This window comes from Callorhinus ursinus, unplaced genomic scaffold (assembly GCF_003265705.2).
Source record: "Callorhinus ursinus isolate GAN/ISIS: 27379988/994484 unplaced genomic scaffold, GSC_fseal_2.0 scaffold46, whole genome shotgun sequence".
Taxonomy (NCBI): Eukaryota; Metazoa; Chordata; class Mammalia; order Carnivora; family Otariidae; genus Callorhinus; species Callorhinus ursinus.
In genome coordinates, this window is record NW_027397108.1 from 436,740 (window position 1) to 449,150 (window position 12,411).

The window sequence follows — 12,411 nt, forward strand, 5'->3', positions numbered from 1 at the left end:
TTTTTTAAAAAAGGGATTGATAAGATGTTGGTTGAAAAAGGGAAAAAAGAAAAATAAAAAAAACAGTCAACAAAAATTAACTTTGATGAAATAATGGATCATGGTTAAAAAAAAAAAAAAGCCATGAATCTATGTGCAGTATTCCCCTAGCGCTGGAGTTCTCCCATTCTCCTTGATCGATCAACTTGGTCTTGGCTTGCTGGCTGTTTGTGCTGATCTTCTGGGGGAGGGGCCTGTTGCCGTGGTTTCCAAATGTCTTTGCCGGAGGCGGAATTGCCCCGCCCTTGTCGGTCCGGGCTAAGGAAGCTGCTCCGGTTTGTTCTCAGGAGCTTTTGTTCCCTGCAAGCTCTCGGTACAGCTTTGGAGGACCAGGGCAGAAATGGTGGCCTCCCAATCTCCACCCGGAGGAGCTGAGAACTCGGGGTCCCGCTCCTCAGTGTGTCCCCAGAGAAAAGCAGTCACTCCCGTGTCCCCGGTCTCCGGCCGCACTCCGTGCTCACCCGGCCTGTGATCGAGCGTTGCTATCTCTGGCACCCGACCCCGCACGGAGTCTCCAAACCCGGCAGATCCCTGCAGTGCGTTCCCGCACCGCTCCTCCCCGGGAAGGAAGGGGAGTCTCCCCGGATCTGCCGCTTGTTGGGTCCCTGCTGGGGGAGCCGTGCCCCGACTGGGCCGCAGATCACAGTTTATGGCCACCCCGAGCTGAGAGCCCGCGACTCTGCTCCGTCTCTGCAGCCGGCTTCCCCGCTCTGATACCTGGGAGCTCTGGCGCACTCAGGCACCCCCGGTCTCTCCGTGACCCCAAGGGTCCTGAGACCACACTGTCCCGCGAGGATTCCACCTCCCGCTTAGCCACTGCAGCAACGTCCCTCCGCGGAGCCAACTTCTAAAAGGTCCGATTTTGTGCTCCGCGGCTCTATCACTTGCCAGAAGCGGCCGGCGGAGGCCCCTCCCCCGCCGTCTATCCTCCCGAATATCGCCTCGGATTCACTTCTCCGCACGCCCTACCTTCCAGTAAGTGGTCGCTTCTCTGTTCAGAGAGTTGTTGCTACTCTCCTGTTCGATCTCCTGTTGAGTTCGTAGGTGTTCAGAATGATTTGATCCCTATTCAGCTGAATTCCTGAGACCAGACGAAATCTAGGTCTCCTACTCCTCCGCCATCTTGCTCCGCCCCTTGTCATCTGTTTTTGAAAGATTCTCGTACATCTCTGCAGGGTACATTCTGTGTAAATTAGGTATTTGGTGAAAATGATTTTTATGCTGATACACTTGAAGGAGGATGTGCAGTTTCCACTGGAGCTGTGGCATCTCCCTTTCTAACTGTGCTCCCCCCCACCCCTGATTGCAGTGAAGCTTTCGGTTTAGGGACATTTCAGATGATCTTTCAAGGCCCGATTATTTCATATTCTTGAGTTCAGTTAGTATGCAGCTGGTTTCTTTTTAAACTCAAGCCATACCGATCATTGTCTTTCCTTCGGTACACCTTCCACCTGGTCTTGTCTTCTGATGAACTTGTTTCATCCAATTCCAGGCTCCACCATCCATGCCTTCTCCAGGAACAGGAGGCCTGTCCCTCACCTTCTGCAGTGTTTGCCCAGAAGCTTGATTTGAGTTTTTAAAAAGAGTTTTTTGTACTATTCCTTTATCTTGTGTAACAAATGTCTTCACTCTTTTGTTCGTTCATTCAGTTTCTTTTTGAAAACAGTGTCAGGCTTCCGTGAAGATGAGAATTTTTCTCTAGAGCATCTCTGAGAGCTCCCTGAAATTTTCCTTAATTTTTCTGAAGGCTTTTTTTTTTAAGATTTATTTATTTGAGAGAGCGAGAATTAGAGAGAGAGAGAGTACATGAGGGGGGGAGGGTCAGAGGGAGAAGCAGGCTCCTCGCCGAGCAGGGAGCCCGTTGTGGGACTCGATCCTGGGACTCCAGGATCATGACCTGAGCCGAAGGCAGTCGCCCAACCGACTGAGCCACCCAGGCGCCCATTCCTGAAGGCTTTTGCAGATGTTAACAGCAGCAGTGACTTGACTTTGGTACTCTGATATAGCTGGTAAAGACTGTTCTGCTGGTATGTTGACCATTAGCTCGACTTGTTTTTTGTCTTGACATTTGTCCTCTTTTGGTAGTTTTGGAATGTGTACTTTACACCCAAGTAAAAGGTCAGATGTTTCTAGGTCTTTATGCATGGTCTCCAACTTTATTGTTGCTGATACCATGTCTCCCAGAAGGGTGCCACTGAACTTGACTCAGGCCCTTCAAATTCATTTTCAATTGGTCATAGCTACTCAAAAATATGTTGTCTCTCCTCCAGAGGGGCAGACTCTCCAGTGTCCACTTTTTTCTTTTTCTTTTTTAAGAAGATTTTATTTATTTATTTGAGAGAGAGTGAGCAAGTGAGAGAGAGTGAGAGAGAGCACAAGCAGGAGGAGCGGCTGGCAGAGGGAGAGGGAGAGGGAGAAGCAGGCTCCCCGCTGAGCAGGGAGACTGACGTGGGGGCCCAATCCCAGGACCCTGGGATCATGACCTGAGCTAAAGTCAGACGCTTCGCCGATTGAGCCACCCAGGCACCCCATCCAGTGTCCACTTTGTCTCTGTATAAAGTCAGATCTTTTTATTTTATTTTTTTAAAGATTTTAATTTATTTGTCAGAGAGAGAGCACAAGCAGAGGGAGCAGCAGAGGGAGAGGGAGAAGCAGGTTTCCCGCTGAGCAGGGAGCCCAGGACCCCGGGATCATGACCTGAGCTGAAGGCAGACGCTTAACTACTGAGGCACCCAGGCGCCCCAGATCTTTTTATTTTTTTTTTAAGTCAAATCTTGATAATGAAAAATCCGACCTTGACTACCAAACTACCACTGCACACAGCAATGAGTGGGGAGCTGGGCCTGGTCTAAGGTGCCCTGGATGTGCTGCTACTGACTGGCCCCAGGACCAGCAGGACACAGAGCATCATGAATATGACATGAGGCCACTGCAGAGTCACCTCACATCCAGAATATCATTAACTTCAGAGAACATCAAGAGCACTATGCCTGGACTCAAACCAGTGTTGGGCAGCCAGGCGGACCTCAGCCGAGGTGGGGGAGAGGGACAAATACAGTAAACCCTGACTAATGCTCTTTTTTCAAACAACTTTATTTAGGTGCCGAGGGGCACCCCCAGAGCTCTGAACGCCTTGCCCACACACACTATGCAGAGCAATTTTAGGTTTACTGAAAACATGAGCATAAAATACAAAGAGTTCTTAAAAACACACAGTTTCTCCTATAATTAACATCTTGTATTAGTGTGACATAGTTAAAATTGATAAGCAAATATTGACACATTGTCATTAATGAGTGAACATCCCCCCCACTCCTTCTCTCCTTGCCTGCGGCCTGGGATCTCTTTCAAAGCAGCAATCTGGGGACGACTGTTTCCTGTTTCTTTTCTTTTTTTTTTTTTTAAAGATTTTATTTGTTTATTTGACAGAGAGAGAGAGAACACAAGTAGGCAGAGTGGCAGGCAGAGGGAGAAGCAGGCTCTCCACTGAGCAGGGAGCCGGATGTGGGGCTCGATCCCAGGACCCCAGGATCATGACCTGAGCCGAAGGCAGCCACTTAACTGACTGAGCCACCCAGGCACCCCAACTGTTTCCTGTTTCACAGGACTCCTGTCCTTAATTGCCCATTATCTAGTGTCTTGCAAACAGTAGTGTGGTATATTTTATCTGTTTTTTTCCCCTAGAGGAAGGGCAAATTCATCCCGCATTATTCCACCATGGCCGGAAGCTAAGGTCTTTTCGTGTATCTTTGACACCATGAAGACAGGATTGACTTACTGTTTTGAAGTCTACCATTAGGTGGCGATGTTGTACAACTGAGATGCTTTTCAGAAAAAGCCCAGTGCAAAGAATTTCTAAGTTCTTTTAAGAGATCTACGAAATTATATATTTGGTATTAGTTTGGGTACACAAGTCTGTCTTGTTGAGCTCTACTTTATTCCTATATCTTTTATCATGGAATTTTTACTTCAGTGTAAAATTTATAAAGATATTTTGCCTACAATCATACATGTCATAGGTTGACTATGACAATCTACTGGGACCCAGAGGAGAAATATTACAGTCATTAAGGGTAGTTTTCCATGTCTAAGTGGATTTAGATATATTTATGAAGGCCCTGATTAACATTCATTCCTGATGGGCTGAGAAGAATAAGATGTGTTTCCTGGCTCAGAGGGCTCCTGTCTGCATGGGGGAGACATAGATGTGGACCCTCCGTGACCAAGGAAGCATTCTTCACAGAGCAGGGGACCATCTATCAGGGTGAAAAGATGTGTAGAACTTTTCCACTGGAGAAGGGGGGAAATAACAGTCTGTCCCCAACAGTGGATATATCATGTAGAAGGAGACCGATACTCAAAATATCATAACCAGGTCAGGGAAGATGGAGTGGGTCCATGCAATTAGCAGGAATAAAAGAGCAGTAGGAAATATGGGTAAGGACGGGGACCAGGACCACGGCATGGAGGACCAGATTTGCTACGTAAGGGCTCAGATTATACCTTGTAGCCAGTGGAGAGTAAACATAGTTCTCAGTTAAGTGATTAATATGATTAAAATGGTGTTTTAGACTAGAGTCTCTAAACTACTTTGGCTGAACAGCCTTTATAATAAATGTAGTTTTAGTAAACATCCAATATATTTATACATATATATATACACATATGTAGCACTATGTAGACATATTATGCAGATTACAAAATATGCATAAAACTGTGCAGCTTGTGGTAATAATGACATAGCTTTTGACAATTTTGGATTTTTTACAGATTATACATCGGGTCTGATTAGATCCCTGTTTTATGTCATAGTGGAGCTAATTTAAGTGGAATGGAAGACATCTGAGTCTCAATGTTCTCTCGATCATTTCAAGAAATTCGAACACGGCAGTGAACTTGCATTCTTTCTTCAAGCCTGACATACTGCCATTTCACACGGAAACGGTAGGATTGTTCTCCCAAGTCAATATTAGAGGCCTAACTTCTTTCTTCTTTATTAATATAAGACAAGTGCAAATTGGAGACTTACTGTTTTATTTGTCCCCTCTGGAGCACTGTGTGCAGCCTTCGATGCACTTGTCCTCACACACCCCTGGGCTGGGTGGCTCTGGCTGCAGCCCTCCAGAAAGACTGCAGAACGTAGGCAGGAGACCAACAGGGACACCAAACAGGAGCTGCTTGTCTGTTGGTAATCAGAGCAGAGATCAACTAAATCCGAGATAAACAGTTACAGTCCAATTCAAATAATACATGTTTCACTTCGGCCTCTTGTAAATTAACAAAGCAAAATATTAAAAATAATAATTATGTCCCCCAAAGTTCTGGTATTACGAGTGAACATGGGCTAGAGTTATCTTGGAAAGAAAACTTTGTGACTGATCTCTGGCCAATGTGTTAGAAACGACAAGACCTCTTCACTGGTGAGGACACAGCAAGAAGTCAGCAGTCTGTGACTCCGAAGAGGGGTTTTGCCAGAATCTGGCCACGCTGGCTCCCTGATCTCAGACTATCAGCACCCAAAACTGTGAGAAGTCTATGTCTGTTAGTTATAAGGGGTGTTTTGTTACAGGAGCTCAAATGGATCAGGACCAAGAACAAAGATAAACTGGGATATTTGACTTAGATATTCTGCCACAGTATTGCAGAAGATGCCCAAGGAGACTTGAATTGGCATCCATCTCTCCAACTTTCTGCCCAACCATTAGCCCTTGAAATGAATATGGCTACTTCGCTGAAGACACTGAGCTTCTCACATGTAGCAAGGAGCATCACACCCCTGCCTCACTTTTGCAGGTATCTTTATTGTACAGACTTTATAAATTACTGTTTATAAATTACATCAAGTACATGAAAGACATTATATAAATTCAGAGAAGGTTTGTTTCTTAATTAATATCATGTGAAGCATTAAGATAGCTGTCTTGAAAGAAATGGTTGTAAATAATCTATAGCTAGACCATTTGCAATGACCATTGTTCACTCCCAAATTGCATTTTGACCTTGTTCATTTGTTGATTGGAAAATTGCATCCCTTTTCTTACTTCTGAGTGTGAAGGTGATATCAGCTCTGTGAGACATTTCAGGATTTATAGTTTCTGCATTCTGTCTTGCAGACAAAGTTGGAAAGTATGTTTTTTCTCATTGCTAAATATCAGTATTGTGGCTGGTCTTTAGGCAAACACATTTTTTAAAAAGATTTTATTTATTTATTTTGACAGAGAGACAGAGAGAGAGGAAACACAAGCAGGGGGAGTGGGAGAGGGAGAAGCAGGCTTCCCGCTGAGCAGAGAGCCCGATGTGGGGCTCCATCCCAGGACCCCGGGGTCATGACCCCAGCCAAAGGCAGACGCTTAACAACTGAGCCACCCAGGTGCCCTAGACAAACACCTTTTAAAAAGCTCAAACAGAATGGGGCGCCTGGGTGGTTCAGTCAGTTAAGTGACTGACTCTTGATTTGGGCTCAGGTCATGATCTCGGGGTCGTGATATTGAGCCCCACATCGGACTCTACCGGGCTCTGCCAGGCTCTGCACTCAGCATGGAGTCTGCTTGTACCTCTCCTTCTGCTCCTCCCTCCGCTTGCATGTGCTCGCACACTCTCTCTCGCAAATAAATAAATAAAAAATAAAATCTTGAAAGCTGAAACAGGCCGGAGCTACATATGTATAAAGGTATACCCACCAAATCTTAGGGGAGACTTCTTTTTTTTTAAAGATTTTATTTATTTATTTGAGAGAGAGAGAGAATGAGAGATAGAGAGCATGAGAGGGAAGAGGGTCAGAGGGAGAAGCAGACTCCCCGCTGAGCAGGGAGCCCGATGTGGGATTCGATCCCGGGACTCCAGGATCATGACCTGAGCCGAAGGCAGTCGCTTAACCAACTGAGCCACCCAGGCGCCCAGGGGAGACTTTTTAAAGCAGACCACCCAGTGCAAACCTGATGTGAGTTGGATGTTTTTATTGCTACATTGATTCCTTACCTGGCCTTCAAACACCCATTATTGGAATATGTCGTGTTTCCAAAATATTCTCTGTATAGGAGCTCCCTTGGTTTTTGCAGGTGCAGGACGGCCTGATGAGCCGACCATTTCCCCTGTGCACTTTAGTGAAACTCTGTACATTGTTTTGCCTGGTCACTTCCTATCTTATTATTCAACTGTATTTTCTCCATAGCACTTAACGCTATTTGAGATGATTTTGTTTATGTATGCTGTGTTTACTTTCTCCCCCTCTTCACTTACATGTAAAACCGCATGAGGTCAGGGGCCTTGTTTTCCTGTTCATCATGCTGTCACCGGTGCCAAGACAGGACCTGTCACAAATTGAGTGGTCAATACGAAATCATTGATTATGTAAATAAATGAACATTGACAATAGTACCTGATGTCATGTTCATTGTCACGAAACATTTATTCAATGTTGTGCCCGTAGTGAACAAAACGACATTGTGAAGTTGAACATATGTGAAGAATATATATCTCATATTAAGTGTTCTAACCCCCAAATCAGTAACAAACAGACAAAAAACCCGCAAAACAATACAAGGAAATTTTGGAAGGTTATGGTTATGTTTCATATCTTGGTTGTGGTAATGGTATGATGGGTACATGCAAATGTCCAAACTCATCAAGATGTATACATTAAATGTGTGTAACTTTTTATATGTCAGTTATATCCCAATAACATTTTTTAAAGAAGCATTTATTAAGCAGGACCACAGTGTTACACAACCCCAGTGGGGGGTGTGTGTGTGTGTGTGTGTGTTTGTGTGTGAAAGACCGGGCTCTGCACAAAACAGACTGATGCCTGCAAGACCCGACTAAATAGAAACTTGTCATCCAAGTAGCTCCTGGATAATGTGCCAGTGACTTCCTTTGTATTTGGAATTATCTTGTAATGAGGATGTCTGGGTAGTTCAGTAGATAAACGCTTTTAGGTAAAGATCCCCACAGAGCCCTCTGAAATTGAGTATCAACCCTGCTCCGTCATAAACAGCATTAGAGGCTGACAAACCACACTTCGTTCTCACATTTCATTCATAATCACAGCAAGACACTTTTTAAAATAGAAACAATGAGGGGCGCTTGGGTGGCTCAGTCAGTTGAGTGTCTGCCTTCAGCTCAGGTCATGATCTTGGGGGGTCCAGGGATCGAGCCCCATTTGCTAAGTGGGGAGGCTGCTTCTTCCTCTCCCCACCCCCTGCTTGTGTTCCCTCTCCTTTATCTCTATCAAATAAATATTTAAGAAAAATAAATTCATATAAAAATATAAAAAATAAAAATTCATTTGCGTAAGTAAATGACGAGGAAAATTATAAAAAAATAAAATAGAAGCAAGTATACAAAGTATTTTTTTAAAAATCAAATTGGGATTCAGTGCTACCTAATACCAATTTAGAGAGAGAGTTAAATTTAATTCATTTGGGTAGGGTAAAATGGCAATAATTGTTGGACATGGTATTTAAATTTCATTACTTGAATTTCTTATTGCTTCTTTTCACGTGAGAATTACCTTTGCAAATGTGACATCACAGAAAACTTTTCAAAGAGTTCTTCCTTGCATTTTTCTCTCTGAGGGTACCAGTGTCATGTTCAGGGATTGGTGACTGAGAAAGGCATAAGGAGAAGATGAATGTGCTTCAACCTTAGAAGTGTCTCCAGCTACTGACTTTGTTCTTTCCCTCAGGCTGAATGAGGTGAATGTAGAATACCTTGCAGTTGAATAATTCGGATTGCTTTTAGGCAAGAATTTTTGTGATGTTATAAAAATTGAGATCTAAAAGGAAACTTAAACTTCAGTTCATTCTTTTGATGTATTTTGCCCGAAGCATGGTGCTGGGACCTGTTATCTTAAATAGGCAATATAAAAATATCTTTCTAATTCACTCCTACAGTTGGAAGTTCCTCATGGATTGAAATTACTGTGATCTATCAAAATTTACTGTGTTGTGGAAATAAAATGAAATCACATGTCAGGCAAGGAATGATGACAACAATGGACCAGCTTATTGTGAAGCTTAAAATGAAAATGCTTTACTGGCAACAGTCTATTGGTCTTTTGAAAGATTGAGAATAGGTGTCAAAATCAGAGAAGCCACAGTGCTGGTGTTCTGTTCATTCTTGTTGATGTGGCTGGTTTGCCCCGTGCTTAAGGTCAGTCTCTTCGAATCCATGATAGTATTTGGTTTAATTGCATGTTGTTGTTGTTGTTTGAGATGTAATTAAGATACCATAAAATTCATCATTTTAAAGTGGACATTTCAGGGGTGCCTGGGTGGCTTAGTTGGTTAAGCATCTGACTTATTTTGGCTCAGGTCATCATCTCGGGGTGGTGAGATTGAGCCCCATGTTGGGCTCCCTGCGGGGCGTGGAGTCTGCTTGGGATTCTTTCTCTTCCTCTCCCTCTGCCCCTCCCCTCCCATGCATGCTCTCTTTCTCTCTCTTTCTCTCTCTCAAAAAAAAAAAGTGTACATTTCAGTGATTTTGAGTACAGGCACAGGTTGTGCAACTGTCGTTACTAATTACAAAATATTTCATTAATCCAAAAAGATGAAACCACTAATCACATTTTGTAGCTATGGATTTGCCTATACTGGACATCTCGTGTAAACTGAGTCATATCATGTGCCTGACTACTTCCCCTTAGCAAAGTCTTCAAGATTTATCCATGTGGCAACAAGTGTCAATACTTCATTTCTTTTTATGGATGGGTGATAGTCCCTTGCATAGCTAGCTGTGCCACATTTTATTATCCACTTATAAATTGATGAACACGTGATTTGTTTTCATTTTATGGCTATCATGAATAATGCTGCTGTGAACATTTGTGTACAGATTTTTGTATGAACATATGTTTGCACTTCTCTTGAGTATATACCTAGGAGTGGAGTTGCTGAGTCATGTGGTAACTCTTTGTTTCACTTTTTTTTAAAGATTTTATTTATTTGTTAGAGAGAGAGAGAGTGAGCACGAGTGGGGGGGCGGAGAGGCAGAAGGAGAGGGAGAAGCAGACTCCCTGCCGAGCAGGGAGCCCGATGTGGGGCTCAATCCCAGGACCCTGAGATCATGACCTGAGCCGAAGGCAGACGCTTAACTGAGCCACCCAGACACCCCTATGTTTCACTTTTTGGGGAATCCCCAAACTGTCTCCCACAGCAGTTAGGTACTAGGGTGGGTTAAAATACCACAAAGCGGGACACCTGGGTGGCTCAGTTGTTTGAGCACTGGACTCTTGGTTTCGGCTCAGGTCATGATCTCATGGTCATGAGATTGGGCCCTGCATCCAGCTCCATGCTCAGTGGGGAGTCTGCTTGAAGATTCTCTCTCTCCCTCTCTCTCTAAAATAAATAAATAAATCTTAAAAAGAAAACACCAAAAAGCTTGCTGCTCTTATGAATGTTCGCCTTTTTTTTTCCTTGAATAAATACTCCTTGGGTTACTACAAGTGTTTGTTTAATATCCGGACCTGTGAAAAAGTTGGTTCTGACAATCTTTGCCATTATTTTTTCATTGCTTTTATGAGAGGGTAAATTTTCAGAGGTTCTTATTCTGACATTTTCACTGATATCACTTCAGTTGCCTGACTTACACTGCAGTGAGCTCACTGCTTTGCCTTTGGTTATTTTCATACAGACTTGTCCAAGTCATGGGGATGCCATAGAGAGAGTGACTGAAGCTTCTTTTAAGTCTGTCATCACAGATTTTTCTTACTGGATATGATCTTCTTCTGCCTTTATTATTTATAAAGTTTGGGAGCTATTAAAAGCCTCAGAGGTTGGCTAATGGATTGATACTTTTGTTTCACACAAGAGAAAACTGGCACTTGTTGTGGAGTGAAGTGAATTGTCTGGCTTCTTCCTCTCATTGGTAGTTGAGCTTAGAATTGAAGTCGGACTACAGGTTAGAGCTCAAACAAAAATAGTCAGTACAAATCCTTCTTTGCAGTTTTCCTGAGTCTCATCACCCAGCCTTCTATACATGATTCCCCTTTTCCCTTGGGCATGTGGGCCAGTCCCTGTGAGACTTTGAAAATGACGAGATACCATAAGGCAATGCATAGCCCCACAGCTCTTCTCCTGGACTTGGCTTTGACCTTGGTATTATTTGGCGATTATAAAAATTCCCAGTCTCCAAGAAGCAGCCCACAGATTGAGCCATGTGAAATCTGTATGGTGGCAGAGACATTTCTGTCTAACTTTCCCTGCTTATTATTACTTTCCCTGTTTATTTCTACATAGCCAAAGAGAAAAAAAAATGGTTTCAAAATAGAAGTTTGGTGCTACAACGTAGGTATATGAATGTACATTGGAAAAAACTTGCTTTTAGGGCCCTTGGGCACATCCTTTGATTGGTGTTTGATTCGTTTCGTGGGGCTGCCATAAAAGTACCACAGACTGGGTGGCTTAAACAACAGAAATTTATTTTTCTCACAATTCTGGGGGCTAAAAATCTGAGATCAATGTATCTGCATGGTTGGTTTCTTCCAAGGCTTCTCTCCTTGGATTGTACATGAGTTTCTTCCCCCAGTGACTTCACATTGCTTTCCCTCTGTAACTGTGTCCTCATTTCTTCTTGTAAGGAACCAGTAATATTGGATTAGGACCTACCATAGTGACCTCATTTTACCTTAATTATCTCTTTAAAGACTGTGTCTCCAAATAGAGTCACATTCGAAGATACTGAGGGTTAGGACTATGAATTTGAAATATAGGAATCAAATTTTTGTCATAAAGAATAAATAGGATACTATCAAAGCAAACACTCTCTTCCCAAACTGAAAAAAGAATGAAAAAATGGAGCAGAATATCCAAGGGCTGTGGGACAGTTAAAAAAGGTGCAACACACACAGAATGGGAATAACAGATGGAAAAACTGAAAAAGGAGCTGAAGAGATATTTGAAGTAATAATGCTGAGGATTTTCCAAGTGAATGTCAGTCACCAAGTAACAGAACCAAGAAGCTCAGATTATACCAAGCAGGATAAACACCAAAACTATACCTATACATATTACATTCAAACTACAAAAACCCAAAGACAGAGAAAGAAGTCAGGAGGGTGGGGGGACTTCTCTATAGAGGGGCCCCTATAAGAACTATATTGGACTCCTTGTCAGAAACCATGCAAACAAGAGAGTGTAGTGAAATGTTTAAAGTGTTTTTTTTAATGTTTTTTTATTATGTTAATCAACAACATCATTAGTTTTTGATGTAGGGTTCCATAATTCATTGTTTGTGTATAACACCCAGTGCTCCATTCAGTACGCGCCCTTTTTAATACCCATCACCGGGCTAACCCATCCCCCCACCTCCCCTCCCCTCTAAAACCCTCAGTTTTTTTCTCAGAGTCCCTCTTCTTTTATGGTTTTTCTCTCCCTC

The 12,411-nt window shown here is 43.1% G+C and overlaps 1 long non-coding RNA gene across 1 annotated transcript in view; it reads left to right on the top strand.

Moving 5' to 3' along the window:
• LOC141370808 (uncharacterized) overlaps positions 1–12,411 on the top strand; it is a 113,708-nt gene that overhangs the window by 12,661 nt on the left and 88,636 nt on the right. The window contains exons 2-3 of the long non-coding RNA XR_012375195.1: positions 4,810–4,983; positions 5,609–5,832. This is a non-coding gene — a long non-coding RNA (uncharacterized lncRNA). The remainder of the gene's footprint in view (positions 1–4,809; positions 4,984–5,608; positions 5,833–12,411) is intronic.